The sequence below is a fragment of the Olea europaea genome, unplaced genomic scaffold, assembly GCF_002742605.1.
Source record: "Olea europaea var. sylvestris unplaced genomic scaffold, O_europaea_v1 scaffold2572, whole genome shotgun sequence".
In the NCBI taxonomy this organism is placed as follows: Eukaryota; Viridiplantae; Streptophyta; class Magnoliopsida; order Lamiales; family Oleaceae; genus Olea; species Olea europaea.
The window spans coordinates 4,646-11,537 of NW_019244015.1; positions in this window are offsets into that span (position 1 = coordinate 4,646).

Sequence of the window (6,892 nt, forward strand, 5' to 3'; positions counted from 1 at the left end):
CATTAGATAAATTCTCGGGCTGATGCAATAGCCTGCAAATCACGCCAGCCAGGTAAACCGTACTAGGCAAGTCCAGTGCGACAGGCTCGATCGAGAAAATGTTGGTAGGGAAAATCGAATTCATAACCAAAGGTCTCCGCGCTTGCCTACTCCACCAACTCGACCACGCCACTTCATCTCATCTCATCTCATCTCATCTCACTCCACTATTGCCTACATCACACAAATTCTCACCATCACATCAAATTGACAAACCGTCACCACCTTTACCTCTAATCAACAACCGCCAACACCTCAATGAAAACAAATCAAAGCAAAGTAAAAGTCACCAACAAGAGTAAAAAGTTAAATGATAAAGAAATGTATCGGTGATTGTTCGAATTTATGATCAGAGACATTAAATTTGGTGTTAATGTGGTGACTAGATGATCTCATTGGTGGCTCCAAGAGTGGCGACTTTTCACTACGACGCAAACTTCAATTAAACTGATTATGGTTGCTTTCATAATAGATAGAATTTTGTAGAGAGATATTAGTGAAAGAGATATTTGAAATGGTATTGTGGGGATGAGGATAAGAGAGAGAGAATTAAGCTCAAGTGATCGAAAATGAGTGACAAAAGGCATGACAGCCTCTCACATGCATGGGATAGGATTGAATAAAAAATGCAAAAAAAAAAAGTGGGCCCGACACCGTATTGTAAGTGTTTGTTAGGGAGGCCGTCAAAGCCTCCCTATCATTGTATCATCTTCCTAAGAGAGATAACCATGTGCCATGGAGTGTGTATGTATATAAATAGGTGGGGAGGGTATAGATGTAGGGTATGCATAAATTTACATTAAAAAAATATTTAAAATTGATTATTATAAGAGAAAAAAATTAAGACTTGATTTATGAAATTTAAACTTTAAATGTAGAGTTTGATGTAATTTTCCATTTTGAGAAGCCAAGTTAGAGTCCAAACTTGCACTGAATTAATAAAGATCCTAGCCAACTGTATTCCGAAATCAACATAAACATGAGAGAAAGTGCTAAACCCATTTAATTTAGCTAAAAATTATATTTTTAATTTATTTTGATTAAAATTAATAAAATGTATCATTGAAAATTGTAAAAATTGTGTATATATAAAATATATGATTAAAATTAATTTTTAAGTTTGATTTAAATTTTTATCAATTTTTTTAGCTGAATCAAACAAACAATGGGGGCTAAATATGTAAAATGCATTTTTGTGTCTTGGGCCCAAAATTCTCAATTGTATAGTAATCTCTAATCAACAATCAAGGCCATCACTTTTACGACGTCATTCTTCAAAACTGATCATTGTGGATCAACTTCGAAAAACAGAACAGAAAAACCTCGAGACCGATCGCTCCTATCCATGGCGGAAGAGAACCCAAAACCTCACCCCATTATCCGTGTCGGTCTTTTCCTTCTCTCTCACAGCCTTCTCGTCAGGAAATGTCATTGAATCAAAATAAAATTATTTGTATTTAATTCATTTTAATTATATATCTCTGATTCATTTTAGTTTGGATTCAGTGTTATTTGCTGTATAGCAGGAGTTTTGTCTCTTTTTCTCTTGCCTGTTCTTGGGAAGAATACTTACATTTTTTGAAAATGCCCTCGTGCCTGATCAGTTTTACTACTCCCATTTCATTTCTCTTTTTCTGTAATTTATTGTCTAAGGTTCAATTCGTATATTCCTTTATGTGAAATTATTTAAAAATATTTTTCTTCCTTTTTATTTGACAAGAGAAGAATCTTATTCTCTATACGCGCTATGATTTAAGAATCTTAAGTTTAAGAACATGTCTCGCTTAGATTTTAATTATGTTAAAGTCTTAAGATTTTAATTAAGTTAAAGCCTTAAAGGTAGTTTGAGTAAATTTTTGTTTTTTCAACGCTTTTTGGATAAGTTACCCTTTTCTTATCTTAAAATATTTTTTCTTAACTAAAAAATTTAGTGGGCTTTGGGGCATATCCCTCCGTCTGCCAAAATAAGTAACTTTTTAAAATTTACTTAATAAGTAAACCTTTTAAGCTTAGCCTACTGTCTTCAAACATTTTTTATTGCAATCCTGTAGGTTCTGCCAGACCTATGCTCTCTAATGATGATGTTTCAGAGGGAGAGAGATTCGTGAACCAGATATTAAGTTTGGATACCATGAGCACAGGCATGTATATAAATTCCTCACAGTTGTCATGGTTTTCTTTTCTTGGCTAATGGCTCTTGTAGTCAATATAGAGGCTCAACATATCTTGCTAATTCGATTTACTGTTGCACGTTGACATGTTTTCATATAACATTTCACGATCAAATAATTGAAAATTGAATATTTGTGCTGCAAACATCTATTTCCTTGGTGTACACACTTTTATTCTTTTTAGTAATTATTAGGTGTTATATATTGCATTAATAGCTAGCAAATGTACCTTGACATCTATTTTACATACATTTTCTTCCCTGATTAATTTCTTGCTTTCCATTAATGAAACAGCAATTTCGACTCAAAATACGTTTACATGCATTTCTTCCTGATTAATCTGTGTTGCCCTTTCTTCAAATCCTCAATTTGTCTAGAGAGGCTAAAAATTGACTTCCTTGCTACTGTATAATCACTCAAAGATTTATATGCGTAAAATGGCAATTTCATGTACTAGAATATCAAAACTCATCAAGCGTACACGTGGAATCGTACATGAATAGACTTGGGGGGAGGGGTATGGCGATATGCATCTCTTAGCATTTCTTTCCTGAATCTTGGCCTCACAAGATGGAAGAATCTATTAGATAATTTATTGGTTTCAGGCAGATAACGTGGTGAGGGTGAACTTTTGGTCTGGGAGTGGAGTTTGGACACATCTTTAAGAGTTGAGATATTGACCAATTGACATCAATTTATTAAAATCTTAAGTTGCTGATGTTATGGTGCCAAGATAATGGTGTTGTGACTTGAAATGTTTTGTTCAAAGGGATAGTTTGGGACTGAAATGAAATCTGTCAAGGAGCAAGAGCTTTTTTGAGAGACTATACGGTTTGAATTTGAGAGTGAAATGACAAAAGATAATTTGGTTTGAGGGTTTTTAAAGCTGGAAGTTGACCATCAAATCCTCTTACTATCAATTGCTGAAAAATATGTTAAGAATACCTAAGAAAGGTGTATGGACTATGGAGTAAGGCTCCTACATAGGTGTCCTCCTATGTGTCAACTATTGTAAGAAATCCACTGGAAGCGACGGTGCAAGAGAAATCATTGCTTAGTGAGACCTTGATCTGCTAAAAATTTGAGGAGAAGGAAAACCATGGTTGATGATTTCTTTGCAAAACGTGATTAAAGGATGCCATAAACTTGTTGCTTTATGGTAAAATGGCCATGAATTTGTGGAGTATCTTGTTCAGCCTATTGTGGAGCCAAAATTGATTGAGAATATGTTGTTCAGCTAGTGCTCTGGTGGTATTAAGTTCAGCAAGATAAGGTCATGTTAAACTTGCTTCACTGTTTGGTGTCCTATACTAGGAATTTGGTAGAAGAATATTTACCGGCATCGAGAACCCTGTGGAAAATGAAAAAAGTGGTTTTTACTTTTTATTTTTGGAGTAGGCAGTCCATTCCTACATCTATAAATTATTGGATGGACTTCTTGAAGAGTACAAGGAATATAGTTTTTGTGTTTCATTTCATCTACATGTTTCTCTGTTCAGGAGGATATATCTCCCACTTATCCCAATTAATGTTATATATTTGGTTAATATTAATATCTCCTTGCAACCCTCTATTTGTTAGTTGTATTTGATTTTGTAAAAATAAAAAAAAATAAAAATAATAATAATGAAAGGAGAAAAATACTAGAAGCATTTGAAGCCTTTTCTTATCATAGATCAACGTTAAGTTTGTTACTTTTCGCTTTTATCACTTTAACTTCTTCTTTCTTCATGGATGTAGGGAAATTCCAAAGATGATGGCAAAATATAATAGATTTGGGTTGTGGAGTTAATCACCACAAGTTTCTACCTCAATTCAATAAATTTCATCCCCTGCACTTCTTTTTGGTGATACAGGAACAGTCCCAGAGAACTACAACTGTTTGTCATATGGGGTCAATATAGTTGGAATAATTAGAGCACCATGTGGTGATGGGAAGGAAGCTATAGTATTGATTACACCTTATAATTCTTTGAAGATTACGAGGGGCGAGTCTCTATCACTGGGAAGTGCATATGCAATGGTCTCTCTATTCTCTAGGGTTACATGGCTTTCTAACGATATTATATGGCTCACTGCAGACTCGAGACATGGAGAATACACCGCAGTTGCTTCATGGCTGAGAGACTTTCATAGTGCTTCATTTGGCGGCTTGATGCATTCTGAAACTTGTGCTGTAAGTAATTTGCACAAGCTGAAAACAATGCATAATGGCTTTCTACATGTTGGCACATTGGCAGCTGCACTAGTCATTAAGGTTGCTGATAGAAGCACCGAATTCGAGAAAGATGCTCTTACCATGTATGCTGAAGCATCCAATGAACAGATGCCTAACCTAGATCTCATCAATGTTGTGAGCTATTTAACAGTACATGGGCAGGGTTACTAGGTGCAGGTGGAGAAAATATGGTCCTTGGTCAATGCTTGGTGGCTAAAGAGTCTTGAACAATTGGTGGAAACGCTGGGAAAATTGGCTAGAAGCTTAAATCCTCAATGGAATTTTGGTATCCCTGTTTTAGAGTTTTTTGAATGCACTGCTACTCTACCCAATTCCCTTTACAACCAGGTTAATTGCAGTTTACTTTATTAAAACTACCATTCTCTGGATTATCCCCATGACCTACTTACATGAGCATTTTCCTTCTGCCTAGGTATATACCCGTATCTCCTTCTGAGTTTCAAAATAGAGAGATTGGAACGGATTTTGATGCTGGAAATCTTCTTTTTTAACTCTTGAAAATTGGAATGGATGAGTAATATGCTATGGTGTTTTTTTTTACTGTGTTTGGTTTTAAGGCACTATTATTTCTACTTGCTGTGTCAAACATTAGGTGTCTCTACTAGTCCCCATGGTGCCTTCCGTGACTACCAGGTAAATGCCATTAGTGCTTCATAATTTTTTTTCTCACTTATCAGTAGAATGTAAACTTCTGCACTTGCATCTATCCGTCCTATAATGTTTTGCCTGATTATTTTTAGGAGAATTTTTTTCTAATATTTTGACAAAAGATGTTGCTATAGATCTCTAATTTATGTTGCTATGCAGATTGGTTGAAGAAGTCATGAGATCGGTAAATAATCTTCTCGAGAAATTTCACCAATCCTTTTTACTATATTTGTTGACATCTCTGACTAGTTTTGTGTCACTTGGAGTCTACATATGATCGCTTTTGCATTGCTTGTTGCTCCCCTTCCACTAGTTGCGGCCTCCCTTTTTCTGATGCTAATAAATTGAGCCATAATATAGAGGAAGATAAACCCACATCAAAACCAGCCTCCACTGACCAGTCTGCCTTACTTTTACATCGTGGAAATGGCTTTATGCTGCCAAACAAGTCCTTATTGTCCACTTGTGGAGGCCATTGTAACATTACTTTCTTATTTCATTGATAAAATACCTGACTCTTCACCAACTACTAAGCTTTTAATGTGGATTCTGCTTTCAATAATTACCCTCATGTTCTTAGATTCATTCTCTGGATCCTTTTTTTCAAGCCCCAGTCGATCTCGGGAAACAGAATGGACTCTCCTGAAATATGTAACCATTGCCGCCACTTTCATCGGAGTCTGTCTTTATGTCAGTCATAAACTTTGCAACAGCAAAGATTGGAGCACTGCTTCTCGTTCCAATGTGTTTGACTGTAGTACCCTCGAGGCTAATTGACAACGTGAAAACTTTGAGAGCTCTTATCCAGGGAGCTTGTAACGTGATCTTTATATTCATCGGGTTTCCTTCAATTGTGTTTTTCGTGTTGAAAGGTGCATTAGACGGTTTTGACAACATGAGATTTGGGGACTTTTGGAATTGGTCCAAGTCACTCTGGGCATGGAACAGTTCCACATATATCTACATGTGAGGTTCACATACCCTGCTGGGTATTGTGTACCTAGACATTACTACATCGTTAATGGTTTCCAAATTTTTGTTAGTGGATATTGTACCAAGTAAACTAAATAGCATAGTGTTGTTGAAAATTATCTTTTTGATTTAAATTTATCGCAAATGTACGGTTCGTTAACAAGTAGTAAAATGAATTTTAAGTCTAAGTACCGTACCCATAGAGATTGTACTACTTTAAATTCAAATTATCTTCGTCTTAACTGAAACTATAAAAATAGGTGATTTTTCTCTAACTAAATTGTGATATGCTAATCCACCTATAAATGCAAGATTTTAATTAACTTAAATCAATGTAGAGTCCGTTTGAGCCATATTATAATGAGAATGAGAATGAGAAATAGAGTCGTTATGGGCTCCACACCAAAGATAGAAATTCAAAAATGGTGGCTTGATGTGATGGATAACGGTCATATTTTTTATTTTAATGAGGTAAAAATGGGGTTCAAACAGGGGCGTAATGTTATAACTAAATGCAAGTTTTAGAAAAATATAATAATAAAAAGCGTGTTAGGATTTTGAATTCGCTTATATCAATCCTGTTTAACTTCGAACCTTATGAATTTGACAAGACGGTTTAATTATGACGATTAATATTCATAATTTGTTTAACAATCTTTCTTGAGTAAAATTAAACCTATTTTTATATGTGGTCTGACTATATTTTTATGATAGATGCGAATATATAAAATGCATTAAAAATTTATGAATACTTAGGGCATGTTTGAATCCGTTATTTTTTAATAATACATTTTGAAATAGTATATTAATAGAGAATGTGGTT